Genomic DNA, 15018 nt, shown 5'->3' with positions numbered 1-15018 from the left:
TCTTCCATACAATTATTTCCCTTTTTAATGTATTATATAATTACATAATTATTTATTTACTTATTGTGCTTAAGGTCACTTTATGACCCACCCAAGATGGCGGCGCGTTAACACGCAGCGGCCGCTCCGGGTCCGTTAAATGGTGCTTTTGTGTTACTATTTGTCGTTTTTTCCGTTTATTTCCTGCAAATATGTGCATCGGAACACCAGTGCACATGTTCTACCACCGCCAGACCCTGCTACAGTGGAGAAATCAGCCAGAAAACACGCTACCGGACGAGGTTCTGCAGACGCTACTTGAGCTTAGCCTGCTAAGAGACCCAGGCCGCCAGCCCGCGGTGTTTCCTGACGCCGGAGCCCAGCGGAAGTGCCATCGCAAGCGGTGCGAGCGTAAGCGGAAGCGCGGAAAGAGAGCCGGGATCCGCGCGAGGCTAAAGGCTAGTCCTAGCCGGCCGGCCATACCATCGCTCTTTCTGGCAAACGTCTGTTCCCTTGACAATAAACTGGACTACATCCGACTCCAGCGAACAACCCAGCGTCAGAGACTGCTGTGCTTTGGTTTTTGTGGAATCATGGCTGAACGACAACATTCCGGACAGCGCCATTCAGCTAGCCGGGCTAACCGCGTTCAGAGCGGATAGGAGCGCGGCTCTATCCGGGAAGACCCGCGGTGGAGGCGTGTGTGTTTACATCAACACGGAATGGTGTAACAACGCTGTGACTGTCGCCAAACACTGCTCTCCGCTGGTGGAGTTCCTGATAGTCAAGTGCAGACCTTTTTATTTAGTACGGGAGTTCTCCGCCGTGCTAATAGCTGCTGTCTACATCCCCCCCTGCGCTAGCATTGGTGCTAATGCTAAAGAGGCTCTGTGTGAACTCTATCGGTCTATCAGCGATCTGCAGAACAAACACCCAGACGGACTGTTTATTATCGCCGGAGATTTCAACCACGCAAGTCAGTGCTCCCTAAATTCCATCAACATGTGGACTTTGCAACGAGAGGAGCGAGCGCGCTGGATCTTGTTTACACAAACATCCCCAGCGCGTACCGGGCGGAGCCCCGCCCCCACCTCGCTTTCTCGGACCACATGTGTGTTTGGCTGACTCCAACATACACACCACTCATCAGACGCTCCAGACCAGTTCAGAAGCAGGTGAAAACCTGGCCGGCAGGCTCCATCTCTGCCCTTCAGGACTGTTTTGAGTGCACTGCATGGGACATGTTTAGGGAGGCTGCTACTGAAGGCGATTCTGTTGATTTGGAGGAGTATGCAGCATCAGTCACTGGCTACATCAGCAAGTGTATTGATGATGTCACTGTCTCCAAGACCATCACTACACGCCCAAACCAGAAGCCTTGGATGACTGCTGAGGTACGTGCGCTGCTGAGGACCCGCGACTCCGCCTTCAGAGTGGGTGACAAGGTGGCCCTGAGGAAAGCGAGAGCCGACCTGTCAAGAGCCATCAGAGAGGCAAAGCGCGCACACGCCCAGAGAATCCACAGCCACTTCAAGGACACGGGTGACGCGCGGCGTATGTGGCAGGGCATCCAGGCAATCACCAACTACAGGACAATGCCACCGTCCTGTGAACGTGATGCCTCCCTCCCTGATGCCCTGAACAATTTTTATGCACGGTTTGAGGCACAAAACAACACGATGGCGAGAAAGACCATGCCCAAGCCGGACGAGCAGGTGTTGTGCCTGACTGCAGTGGATGTGAGGAACACTCTGCGCAGAGTCAACCCACGAAAAGCTGCAGGACCAGACAACATCCCCGGCAGAGTGTTCAGGGAGTGCACAGACCAACTGACAGATGTTCTCACAGACATCTTCAACATCTCCCTGTGCAGCGCCACTGTCCCAACGTGCCTCAAGTCCACCACCATCGTTCCCGTGCCGAAGAAGTCCACAGTGTCCTGCCTCAATGACTACCGTCCCGTTGCACTTACACCCATCATGATGAAGTGCTTCTAGAGGCTAGTCATGAGGAACATCAAGACACGACTGCCCTCTTCACTGGACCCCCTGCAGTTTGCGTATCGTCCCAATCGCTCCACGGACGATGCCATCACCACCACCCTTCATCTCTCCCTCACCCACCTGGAGAAGAAGGACACTTACGTCAGAATGCTGTTTATAGTGTACAGTCAACAACCTTCACCTGAATGTGGACAAGACAAAGGAAATGGTTGTTGACTTCAGGAGAGCACAACACACCCACTCTCCAACTCAACATCGACGGGTCCTCTGTGGAGATTGTTAAGAGCACCAAGTTCCTTGGTGTCCACTTAGCAGATAACCTCACCTGGACCCTGAACACCAGCTCTACAGCCAAGAAAGCCCAGCAGCGTCTCTACTTCCTCTGGAAGCTGAGAAAGGCCCGTCTCCCTCCACCCATCCTCACACTCTTCTATAGAGGGACCATTGAGAGCATCCTGAGCAGCTGCATCACTGCCTGGTTTGGGACCTGCACCGTCTCTGACCGCAAGACCCTCCAGCGTATTGTGAGGACAGCTGAGAGGATCATTGGCGTCTCTCTCCCCTCCATCACGGACATCTACACCACCCGCAGGATCCGCAAAGCAACCAGCATTGTGAATGACCCCACCCATCCCTCACACAAACTGTTCTCCCTCCTGCCTTCGGGAAGAAGGTACCGCAGCATCCGGTCCAGCACGACCAGATTCTGCAACAGCTTCTACCCCCAAGCCATCAGACTCCTCAACTGCAGAGACTGAACTGATGTTTTTTCTGTACATGCACACACACTCTTACCCCACTTACCCCAGAAAATGGAAAGCACTAAAAACCCTACTACCTCACTGGACTCTATTGCACACTGTGTAATAGAGGTAATTACTACCTCACTGGTCTTTTTTGCACACTTTTTGCACACTGCATAATTTGCACAGTCTTGTTATTTATTATTCTTTGTCTGTATTGTGTTGTATTGTCTGTCTGCACTTTTGTACTGTTGCACTATTGTTCTGTCTACACTGTGTTTATGTGCACCATGGTCCCTGGAGGAACGTTGTTTAGTTTCACTGTGTACTCTGTATATAGCTGAAATGACAATAAAAAACACTTTGACTTTGAGGCTGAAACTGTTTACATAGAACATGCTATTAGGGGCAAGAAGCCTATGAAGGGGCAAGAAGCCTGTGACTGGGCAGAGGCTTTGGAACAGCTAAGAACCTTTTTATTTAAAAGGGAAGCCTGTGAAGGGGCAAGAAGCCTGTGAAGGGGCAAGAAGCCTGTGGAGGGGTAAGGAGCCTGTGAAGGGGCAAGAAGCCTGTAAATGGGGCAGAAGTCTGTGAAAGGGCAAAAAGCCTGTGATAGGGAGAAGAAGCCCTGTGACTGGGCAGAGGCTTGTGAACACCTAAGAAGCCTGTGAAGGGGCAGAAGCCTGTGATGGGGCAAGAAGCCTGTGAAGGGGCAGAAGCCTGTGATGGGGCAAGAAGCCAGTGAAGGGGCAAGAAGCCTGTGAAGGGGCAAGAAGCCTGTAAAGGGGCAAGAAGCCTGTAAAGGGGCAAGAAGTCTGTGGAGGGGTAAGGAGCCTGGGAAAGAAACCTGCAACTGGTTATAAAGCCTTAGAAGGGGCAAGAGGCCTGTAAAGGGGAAAAAGCCAGTGATGCCTGTTACTGGGCAGGAAGCCTGTGAAGGGGCAGGCGCCTGTAAAGGAGCAAGAAGTCTGCAACGGGAAAAGAAGTCTGTGAAGGGCCAAAAAGCCTGTGAAGGGGCAGAAGCCTGTGTAGGGGACAGAAGCCTGTGAAGGGGCAGTAGCCTTTGAAGGGGCAAGAAACATGTGACGGGGCAAGAACCTGGGACTCTAAAGGGACAAGAAGCCTCTGAACCATGTTGTAAAAAGAACTATATAAATAAAATTTAATTGAGTTGAAGGGGTAAGAGGCCTGTGAAGGGGCAAGAAGCCAACATAGTGTCCTACAAGCCTAGATATTGTACTTGTCTAGAGTACAGTAATAGAATAGGACTTTTCAAAGCAAACGAACATGAATCTACTGGCAGCATACTTAATCTAATGCCAGCTAGAGACTAGAGGGGTATAAAGTGGAATGATGGTGCTCCATCCAATACTTTTGTCCATAGAGTGTAACTAGATACACTGATACACTGAATCGATCATCTCAGCCCAAGGCCAGACACCACAGTGTGGAGAGCAGAGATGAGATCATTGGCTTCAGCACTTAACACTGTTAATCTGGAGATGAATAATGAATAATTCAGCAGTTGTGCGCTGTGTTAGCGGCAGAAAAAGGTCAAATAAATAAAAATTAAAAAAGCATTTATACCTAAAATGCAAAATTGAGAGAACTAAGTGGGAGATAATCTAATTTAGAAGACAGATGTTTGCTTTTGGAGCTTCTTCATGCCGGGCTGCAGAGTTGAGATGCAGTGTGTGGGCGGGAGTGTTATACAGCATAATGGGACTGGTTCTCTCCGGGTGGATGCCCCTGAAATCTCCCCTCATCACTCAGCACTATGCTAGCTGATGCTATGCCAATGATCGTGCCTCAGCAGGAAGATCAAACCATAACAATGGCCATATGCTGCCATACATCACTCTAACACTCAAAAAAAAACATGTATTTGTTATTTTTAACATAAGTTAGAAACCTTTTGGTGCATGAACTGTTCAGATGAATGACCGATAGAGGCCACAAAAAAAAAGCCTTTTTACAAATTTGATTTGGTGAGATAGATTTATCAATCAATCAATCAACCAACCAACCAATCAATCAATCAAGAAGTCGGTGAACCCTGAGAAGAGACAAAAAGCCTATGACAGAAGCAAGAAGCCTGTCAAGGGGCAAAAAGCCTGTGAAGGGGTAATAAGCCAATAAAGGGGCAAGAAGCCTGTGACAGGGCAGAGGCTTTAAACAGCTTTAAAGTGGAACCTTTAAGGTGGAACCTATGATGGGGCAAGAAGCCTGTGATAGGGGCAAAAAGCCTGTGACTGGGCAGAGGCTTGAGAACAGCTAAGAAGCCTGTAAAGGGAAGCCTGTAAAGAGGCAAGAAGCCCTGTGAAGGGTCAAAAAGCTCTGTGAGGAGGCAAGAAGCTCTGTGAAAGAGTAGAAGCATGTGACTAGGCAAAAAGCCTTTAAAGTGACAAAAAGCTCTGCGAGAGGGGCAAGAATCCTGTAAGGGGCAAGAAGCCTGTGACTGGGCAGAGGCTTGTGAGCAGCTAAGAAGCCTGTAAAGGGAAGCCTGTAAAGAGGCAAAACGCCTGTAAAGGGGCAAAGAGACTAAAGGGGCAAACAGCCTGTGAAGGGGCAAAAAGCCTGTGAAGGGGCAAAAAGCCTGTGACTGGGGAGAAGCTTATGAAGGGGCAAAAAGCCTGTGATGGGGCAAGAAGTCTTTGAAGGGGCAGATGCCTGTGAAGGGGCAAGAGTTGAGAAGCCTGTAAAGGGTTAAGAAGCCCTGTGACGGGGGCAAGAAGCCTGTGACAGGGGTAAGAAGCCTGCGACAGGGGTAAGAAGCCCTGTGACGGGGGCAAGAAGCCTGTGACAGGGGTAAGAAGCCTGTAAAGGGACAAGAAGCCATGTGAACAGCTTAGAAGCTTGTAAAGGGAAGCCTGTGATGGGGCAAGAAGTCTGTAAATGGGCAAGAAGCCTGTGAAGGGGCAAGAAGCCTGTGAAGGGGCAAGAAGCCTGTGACTGGGAAAAAAGCCTGTGAAGCGGCAAGAAGCTCTGTGAAGCGGCAAGAAGCCAGTGAAGGGGCATGAAGCCTGCGACAGGGGCATGAAGCCTGCGACAGGGGCAAGAAGCCTGCGACAGGGGCAAGAAGCCCTGTGAAGGGGGCAAGAAGCCCTGTGAATGGGGGCAAGAAGCCCTGTGAAGGGGGCGAGAAGCCCTGTGAAGGGGCAAGAAGCCTGTGAAGGGACAAGAAGCCTGTGAAGGGGCAAGAAGCTGTGACTGGGCAGAGGCCTGTGAGCAGAGAAGAAGCCTGTAAAGGGAAGCCTGTAAAGAGGCAAAACGCCTGTGAAGGGGCAAAGAGACTAAAGGGGCAAACAGCCTGTGAAGGGGCAAGAAGTCTGTAAATGGGCAAGAAGCCCTGTGAAGAGGTAAGAAGCCCCAAGAAGCCCTGTGAGGGGGTAAGAAGCACTATGAAGAGTTAAGAAGCCTAGGTAAAAAGCATGTTAATGGGCAACAGGGGCAAGAAACCTGTGAAGAGGACAGAAGCCTGTGAAGTGGCAAGAAGCCTGTGTGGGGGGCTAATACTGAGCCTGTACTGTTACCTCAGGCGACTGAAGGCCATGACTGAAGAGACAATGATGTTTCAGTAGCATTACGCTTTCTGTAGAGGCCTGCAATGAGGGACACACTACACAACTGGACTGCACATTCTTATCTGTACTAATAACACAAAAAGCCTGTAGACATCATTATTCAAAGTCTGAATGGCCAGCAGCAGTACATATGGAAAAGCTCCACTGGTGCATATCTAAACATCTAGTCACGTAAATTCCTGCTGCAGTGCCAAATTAAAAATAGCCGTTTTGCATGAGTATCAAGATCTGAAAACAGAGTACTCTTGTTTTTCCTCATCTGCACACAGAAAACCAGCCATTTATTACACTCAGAGCATTACAGAAAAATGGAACGGACTGTTAAAGAAGCCCCAAAACGTATAAAAGCTTTCAGACGCAGTATAAGAGTGCAGCTCTGTGTGTACACAAAGAACTGCTGCCTTCATTTACTGGTGGAGGAGGAGGAGGAGTAGTAGGCTGGGCTGATAAAGGCTAATAATAAACACTAAAAAAAATGCATGAAGATCAAGAACAAGACGTAATTATAAGCTGATAAAATTTACTCACAAACACAAACCATATAAAGATAGAAAAAGACTTTAAACTAGGCGTCAGAATCACTACTTGAAATCAATGCTGAAGGAAAGAACCATATCCTTGTTCTGTGTTTTATTTCACACAGTCACTAAAAAAAGCTGAGGAAACAGAAAATAAGGCATTTAAATGCTGGGAGACATTTAAGTTTTAAACTCTGCTGATATTTCGTGAATTATCATGTCATCTGTGTGGTGTTTGGATGTTTTGATGAACTTACACAAGGAACTGCGAGGTCTGCAGTCCATTTATTGAGTGAATCAGTTCACAAATCGAGTGCAAATTTGAATCAATGATTCAAAACATTGTTTAGACACATATCACATTGTGATATCAGGCTCTAAGCTGGTGTAAAGCTTTATGTAGTTTCCAGCTGGATGCCTAATTAGTCCAATGCATGTCAGCTGGGTCAGACAGGGGCTGAGTGTCCCAGCATTGGGTGAATCCACGGTTCCCCTGCATCCATACATCACATTATAAAAGCATTCAGCCTCCTTGAACTTTTTAACCTTTTGCCACATTTCAGGCTTCAAACAAACATATGAAATTGTAATTTTTTGTGAAGAATCAACACTTTTCAATTTTTTATTTCTACAAGTTTAAAATATCCAATAAATTCCGTTCCATTTCACAATTGTGTCCCACTTGTTGTTGATTCTTCACAAAAAATTACAATTTCATATCTTGGAACGGGCTAGATCCAGATTAATCTAAGATATATCAATACTTGACGCCACATATCAATAATGTATCGCAAACGGAAAAATATACAAAATATTGCACGATTGATATTTTGTCCCACCCCTAGTGTCTTGCAGATTATAGTGCCCTATTCTACAGGAAAGCAGAAGGGCATCCATAGACGCTCACTCATTAAGACTAAGACATTATTTAAATTTCTTCATCTAGAGGGCACATCATAATTTAATGCAAGAAGAGGTACGCATTTACCCCCTATAACCCCCACTACACACACACACACAAAAAGAGCAGCCAATAGAGCATTTTTTTTTTATCTTTTTTTTGCCACTCTACAAGGAAGTATAGTGATGCTAGCTCACCAACCATGGAGGCATCAGGTTATCCCCCCCCTCCCCTTGAGGCCACCAATGGTATCAGCTGCATCCCAAGCATGCAGTCATCTTCACAGACCAACCCTGGCAGTGCAGAAGCACTCAGTGGTGATCACTTTGACTCCAGCCGTGTCTGAATGTCTGGAACTGAGCTGAGAAAAGATGAATTTCTTGGCTGTTACCTCACTAAAGGCTTTCACGCTCTGTAGGATGCTTTGAACACAGCAGGGAAATGAGCCCTTTGTTCCTTAGAAACTAAAGAACATAACTGGTGTATACTTTGAAATTTCAGTCACCCACAATCCTTCAGGCACAGCAAAGTAAGCAGTGATGTTGCTTTCTATAGCGCTTTTCTAGAACCCAAGAAAGCTACACACAAAACATCTAAGCTCTGGTTTACAGGGAATGGAGCCATCCAAACCATCTCAACTATGCTGTAGAGTCATTCCAGTGGGCAATGGAAACATATAAAAGTCACGATTTGAAGTAACTTTAGTGGTGGGCCAGTTGTATTCCCAGAGTAACTGCATAAAACAGTAGTTTTATATTGAGCTGTAAGTCGACTCTACACTCAATGAAAATTATTTTTTAGTTATTGTTAGTGATACTAGTATGAACTGTAAAATTATAAGTGTATTTGAACAAACTATTTTATTTTTTAACTATTGCTAGTGATACTAGTACAAATGGTCGAGTTTAAGGAATATTTAGCCCTATCCGGACAGGATTTGTTTCTCAGGGGGTTCTGGGATCATTTTCTCTTTTATGGGGGGTTCTCTGTGATTTTATTCCCGTCCAGAACGACCATTTAAGTGTTTTTCTCATATGCCCTCCGAAAAAAAAATTACAGGCTAAATTATCTACTGTTTTTCTCTGAACTCCGTGGTCCTCCGGTAATTTTAGTCCCGTCCGGACGGACGTTTTATCTCCCTGCGTTTAATAAAATAGCTATTTGTCCACTGCCACACACCGTAATTACAATTTAGGCTGCACCTTTTCACAGAGACAAACACAACAGCGAGTAGAAATGGAGGAGCTACTGAACGCGATGTCATGTGACCGAGAAAGCCAAAAACGTACTGGTCCTCCTGTTTTTTCAACTGCAGTCCAGATGAATAAAGTATTGTTTAGCTATTGTCAGTGATACTAGTACGAATGGTTGAGTTTTTAATGGGTATTTGAATTTAATAAAGTATTTTTTAGCTATTGTTAGTCATATTAATACAATCATCTCAATGATTGAATTACAAGGGTCCACTAGTACAAATTGTTGAGCTTTAAGTAGTATTTAAATTTAATAAAGTATTGTTTACCCATTGTCAGTGATACTAGTACAGATGTACAGTTTTAAAGAGTATTTGAATTTACATACAGTATCACCTAGCAATGGTCAGAGATCTAGTATGAACTGTTGAGTTTTAAAGGGTATCTGAATTGAATAAAATATTGTTTAGTTATTGTTAATATCACTAATATGAATAGTTGAGTTTTATATATTTTTTAAATTGAACAAAGTATTTTTTTAGCTATTGTTAGTGATAGTAGTACAAATGGTTAAGTTTTAAGTTTTTTTTAATTGAAAGAATATTGTTTAGCTATTGTCAGTGATGCTAGTATGAATAGTGGATTTGTAAGAGTACTTCAATTAAATATATTATTTAATTTAATATATTATTTAACAACTATCGCTAGAGACACTAGTACAAATGGTTGAGTTTTAAGGAGTATTTAAATTGAAAATTATTTTTAGATAATGTCAGTAATACTTGTATGAATAGTTGTTTTTTAAGGCTATTTGAAATTTAAAAAAATGATTTAGCTACAGTTAGTGATACTAATTCCAATGGTTGAGTTTTAAAGGGGTTATTTAAACTGAATTAAGTATTGTTTAGCTATTGTTACTGATACCAGCATTAATGGTTGAGTTTTAAAGGGTATATGATTTAAATAAAGTTTTGTGTAGTTATTTTTAGTGATACTAATACCAATGGTTGAGTTTTAAAGGGGTTATTTAAATTGAATTAAGTAATGTGTAGCTATTGTTACTGATACCAGCATGAATGGTAGAGTTTTAAAGGGTATCTGACTTAAATAAAGGTCAGTATGTATTACAAGCAGAGGACAAAGTGAGATAGTGATATTAAAGGTCTCAGATAATTTACTCAAGACCTGAGACCAGAAGGCTTGAACATATGAGCTCATCTTATTGTTCTTCCTGTCGCATTATCTCAACAGCCTGTTAAACTGCAGTTGCTTGGCAACTCCTATGTTGTGAACTTTGTGCTTTACATATGATCAAAAATACATTCAGAGCTGATGTTTCCCTGGTGATAAACCTGTAATTTATTAGAGAGGGGGCTGCTATTAATGAGATTTTTCCCACTGAAGATCCGAGAATCCCTTTTCCCATCGCTTTAGGAATGCTAAAGTGTTTCAGAGCCGACCTGAAGAGAGATAAACTCCGCCGCAGGGCTATAATTACAGGCTTGGCTAGCACCTTCAGATTTAATGTGAAAAGAGTGGGAGAGGCTGGAAGGGTTTAAATGTACAGAGATTTACGGCTAAAAGCCTGTGAGGTTTAATACTGTTATTATCCTCTATTATTTTCTAATGATTTCACTGTGCGAGACCCCAGATAACAGGCCTAAGGGCGTTTTCACACCAGGACTATTTGGTCTGGTTAAAAAGAACTCTGGTCTGTTTGTAACTTTAGTGCGGTTCGATTGAGCAGGTGTGAAAACAGTAATCACACTCGGGTGCGGATCAAAAGAACCGGACCGAGACCAGCTAGAGGAGGTGGTCTCGGTCCGGTACCGAACGAACTCTGGAGCGGTTCGCTTGTGGTGAGAACGTGACCCGGTCTCGTTGGATCCAGCTATTAAATATAAGCCATTTATTTGAGCTAAACGGCTGATAAGACGCAGTTTAAACTGATATATTAGCCAGATAACGCTGATTGCCACAGCTGTGAACAAACACTGTGTCCATGCACGCGCCGTCTGCGCTGCATTCACTGCTCACAGCCGCGTGACTCTGTTTATTATGTATAAATCTGCGCTGCACGTAGAAACACTGGTGTCAGAAGTGGTTCATTTAGTGTTGTGTTTAAACCCCGCCCACTAGATAGAAGTGTTTTCTAAGACTAACAGAGGTAAAAAGATCCTGATGAGAGCCAGTTTCATTATAACTAACCTGACTGACCTTCACCTCTTTTATTCAAGTTATTTATTTCTTTACTTAGTTGAGTAGTTCTTGCTTCTCATAATCTGGATTAGAACATTACTCAAATATTCAGTATTCACTGTATACCTGTAACTCTACCTCTTCACTACTTTACTTTAACTGATGCTCTCAAACACTTTATTAAGAGACAAGAAATTCAATTAATTAACTCTTGATGAGTTCAGCACAGCTGTTAACTGAAAGCCTGAATTTCAGGTGACTCTACCTCATAAAGCTGACTGAGAAAATCCAGCGGAGATGTGCAAATCTGCCAAGATCTTAGCAAGAGGTGCTACTTCAAAGTAATTTTTTTCACTAAATAATTCCATATGTTTTTGTTTATATAGTTTGAATGAGTTTAATATTAATCTATAATGCAGATCAATTGAGAATAATTATAAAACACTTAATTTATGGTATGTCCAAACTTTTGACTGGTAGAGAATATTAAATTATAACCCTTTATCATGATGCATACATGGCAATACACCTACACCTACTAAACAGCCAAAAGTATTGGGACACCTGCTTGTTGTTTCTAAAATCATGGGTATTAAAAAAATCCTGCATTTGTTGGAGTAACTGTTTCTACTGTCCAGGGAAGGATTTCTACTACATTCTCAAGCAATGCTGTGTTCTTGACTGAAGTCCGAATACTAAATACTGAACACTAAACACTTTTTTTTCACAGGTTTTCATCAATTTTGCCATTCCTTTCACCACTGAATAAATGAACAGCCTTAATGGGTGTTACATTATATAATAGATCTAATATAATAGATACGTACCATGGGTCAAGAATTTGGCTTAAAACCTCCCCAATACCCCATCTAAAGTAGCTTCAAATCTTGGGCTCAACCTGCCGTATCTTTTGCACTATAAGGAGCACTGGATTATAAGGCACAATATCAATAAACGTCTATTTTCTGGTCTATTTTCATACAAAAGGCGCACCAGATTATGAGGCTCAGTAGTCTATACTAGTAAGGAACATGGGTGTCGCCATGTTTTCCTTCTACAACAAGTTGTAACATTTTTTTTTGTCAAATGAGCTCTAGATGTTAATCTACAAAGATTTCTTTCCTAAAAACTGTTTATTTGGGTGAATAAAGCCTTATACTGAGGAACCCTGAGTAAGGCACGATGATATTAGCTAGCAGTTCGTCCCATGTAGCTTGTTTTAACACATTAAAATCATGCAGACTACAGTCCAATATGCTCGCCTCTGAACAGCGAAAGAGCTAGTGCTTAGTGCGATTAACGGGTAATGCTTATGCTGCTCCAGCAGTGCTAGACGGGGTTCGCAGCAGGCTAGGGTCCAATATACTTGTTTCTGAATGACGAAAGTGGTAGCACTTTAGCAGGTAAAGCTAATACTGCTCCAGTCTCAGTACTTTAGTGGAGTGACTTTACTGCTCCTTAAAACCTGACTGGTAGAATTCATACATAAGAAACACTGACGATTTTTGGGGAAATTAAAGGATTTTAAGGGCCCCTGTGCAAAAATATGGTAAAATATCTGCATTCATTATAAATGGACTACACAAATATTTGGACATATAGTGGAATTTATAAACCATATAAAAAACATTACAGTTTTGCAAACAGCCTTTATAAAATCTTAAAACACTCAATTTCTTCAACACAGATTATACAGCCATCCCCGATCTCACTCACAGACTCAACACATTCCACAAAATATGCTCCCGCCAAGTGTAAACAGGTTTCCTTCTGACGCCAGCTTCACACCAGCCTCACACCGACCGCACGTCAACCGCACATTAAAATAGATCAGCCCACAGCCAGCGGCCTGATACTGCCGGCAAATAACCAGCACTCATGTCCATTCAGGGCCGTCACTCCGGTAACCCTGCAGCAGTAAAGGCTCCTTGATCTTAAATAAACAGCTCGACAGTTATTTAGTCATTAACTTCCTACTGCTTAAGGAAACAGCGCTGTCAGCTGAAGAGCAGGGGGCTTTACGAGCACCGAGGGGGGGGAGGCAGGAGAAAGGACAGCTCGGTTCTGCATAGAGATGAAACAGAGGTTATCTCCATCATAACTTAAATCCAGTACGGCTGGGAAATACTAGTGCATCTCAAATAATTTGAATATCATTGAAAAGTTACTTTATTTCAGTAATTCAGTTCAAAATTATGTGAAACCCATATATTATATAGATGTATTACACAGAGTGATCTATTTTAAGCATTTTTTTTTTTGTTAATGATTATGGCTTACAGCCAATGAAAACCCCAACAATCCTTGTCTCAGTAAATTAGAACATTATATAATAAGACCAATCAGTACTATTGGCAGTGTGCGCAGTGTGCCAAATCCTGCTGGAAAATGAAATCCTCATCTCCATAAAAGTTGTCAGTAGCAGAGGGAAGCATGAAGTGCTGTAAGATTTTGTGGGAAAACAAAACTGCACTGACTTTAGACTTGATAATAAAACACAGTGGATCAACACCAGCAGATGACATGTCTCTCCAAACCATCACTGATCATCAGTAAATTTTACATTTCATTTAAAGGAAATCAAGGGAGCAGAGTCTGGAGGAAGAGTGGAGAGACACACAGTCCAAACTGCTCGAGGTCTAGTGTGAAGTTTCCACCAATCAGTGATGGTTTGGAGAGACATGTCTGATATCTGCTAGTGTTGATCCACTGTGTTATTACTCAACATCTATAACCTATAAATGGTCAAATAAGAGAAACGGATCATTTTTAAGTGGTCTTTTTTCATAGCTGTATTAATGCCTTCAATAGTACATTGACATTACACTATATTGGGGTAAGAATTTTTTTTTTTTGCTATATATATATTGGGATACTAATAGAAAAAGAAAAGTATTTTCACATAAAAAAACAGGACATTTTGCCAGAAGTCCAAACAAATAACATGACTTAATATAAAATAAATATCAGTGATGAAATAAATAGTTATAATTTATAACTTTAAATATATCTTTATAACTTTAAACCTAATAAAAAGCAACATAAATACATATGATATATATATATACAAATAAATAGAACAGTCAATTATATAAGAGCAGCAAGTATCAGTCTGAAATACTGGCCATATTAGCCGATGCTCACAAAATTAACATTAACATTAATCTGGTACATTGTGCCATATACAATGAGAACAGCATAATTCATTCTATGCATTCAGCAAAAAAGACTTTAAAACTGTAATTTTACATGGCACAAAACAATGCACTTCCTGCATTGTGACTACTGCGCATGTGTACACTGGAATATTAATACTAAAACGATATATTGTGCAGCCCTAGGACGTATTGTGTACATTTTGTGTGAAAATCTATATATTTTCTATATTTTTGTTTGTATTTATTGTGTCTTTGGCTATAACTTATACTTTTTCCACTAACCTATACACCTGGATTGTGACAAAAAATAAATAAATAAATAAATGTTACAAATACTTACTAGTTACTAATACTTTAACATTATACATTATGGTTTTATCACATATTACAATAGTTTTCCAGTCATATCACTCACTTTCTTTTCTTTTCTACCATGGCAACATGTTTGCACACTTCTTAACTGGGAAAGGTCACAGCAAATCAGAGTGGGAATTGAACCCATGCATATTACATGAACTGGGATCTGTAGGTTTAATATTTCAACACACTGTACATATTTGGGTCAAAAGAGGCAGTCGAAGGAAAAGCATACATGAATTCAGGACGTACAGACTGTTTCAGAAACCTACACTATATTTAGGCCTGTTATAATGACCAATGTTTAGAACAATATATTGTTACAAATAAAATTGTGATAAAATATATTGTTATACTTGTTTTTATGACATTAATGGACTTAC

At 42.2% G+C, this 15018-nt stretch overlaps 1 protein-coding gene across 2 annotated transcripts in view; it reads right to left on the bottom strand.

The window, feature by feature from the left end:
* Window positions 1-15018, bottom strand: part of tp53i11a (tumor protein p53 inducible protein 11a) — a 79136-nt gene that overhangs the window by 37363 nt on the left and 26755 nt on the right. The window lies entirely within an intron of this gene.

The sequence above is a fragment of the Astyanax mexicanus genome, chromosome 16 (assembly GCF_023375975.1).
Source record: "Astyanax mexicanus isolate ESR-SI-001 chromosome 16, AstMex3_surface, whole genome shotgun sequence".
Taxonomy (NCBI): Eukaryota; Metazoa; Chordata; class Actinopteri; order Characiformes; family Acestrorhamphidae; genus Astyanax; species Astyanax mexicanus.
The sequence above is the reverse complement of the archived record's forward strand: the minus strand, read 5'-3'. Positions and strand labels throughout refer to the sequence as shown.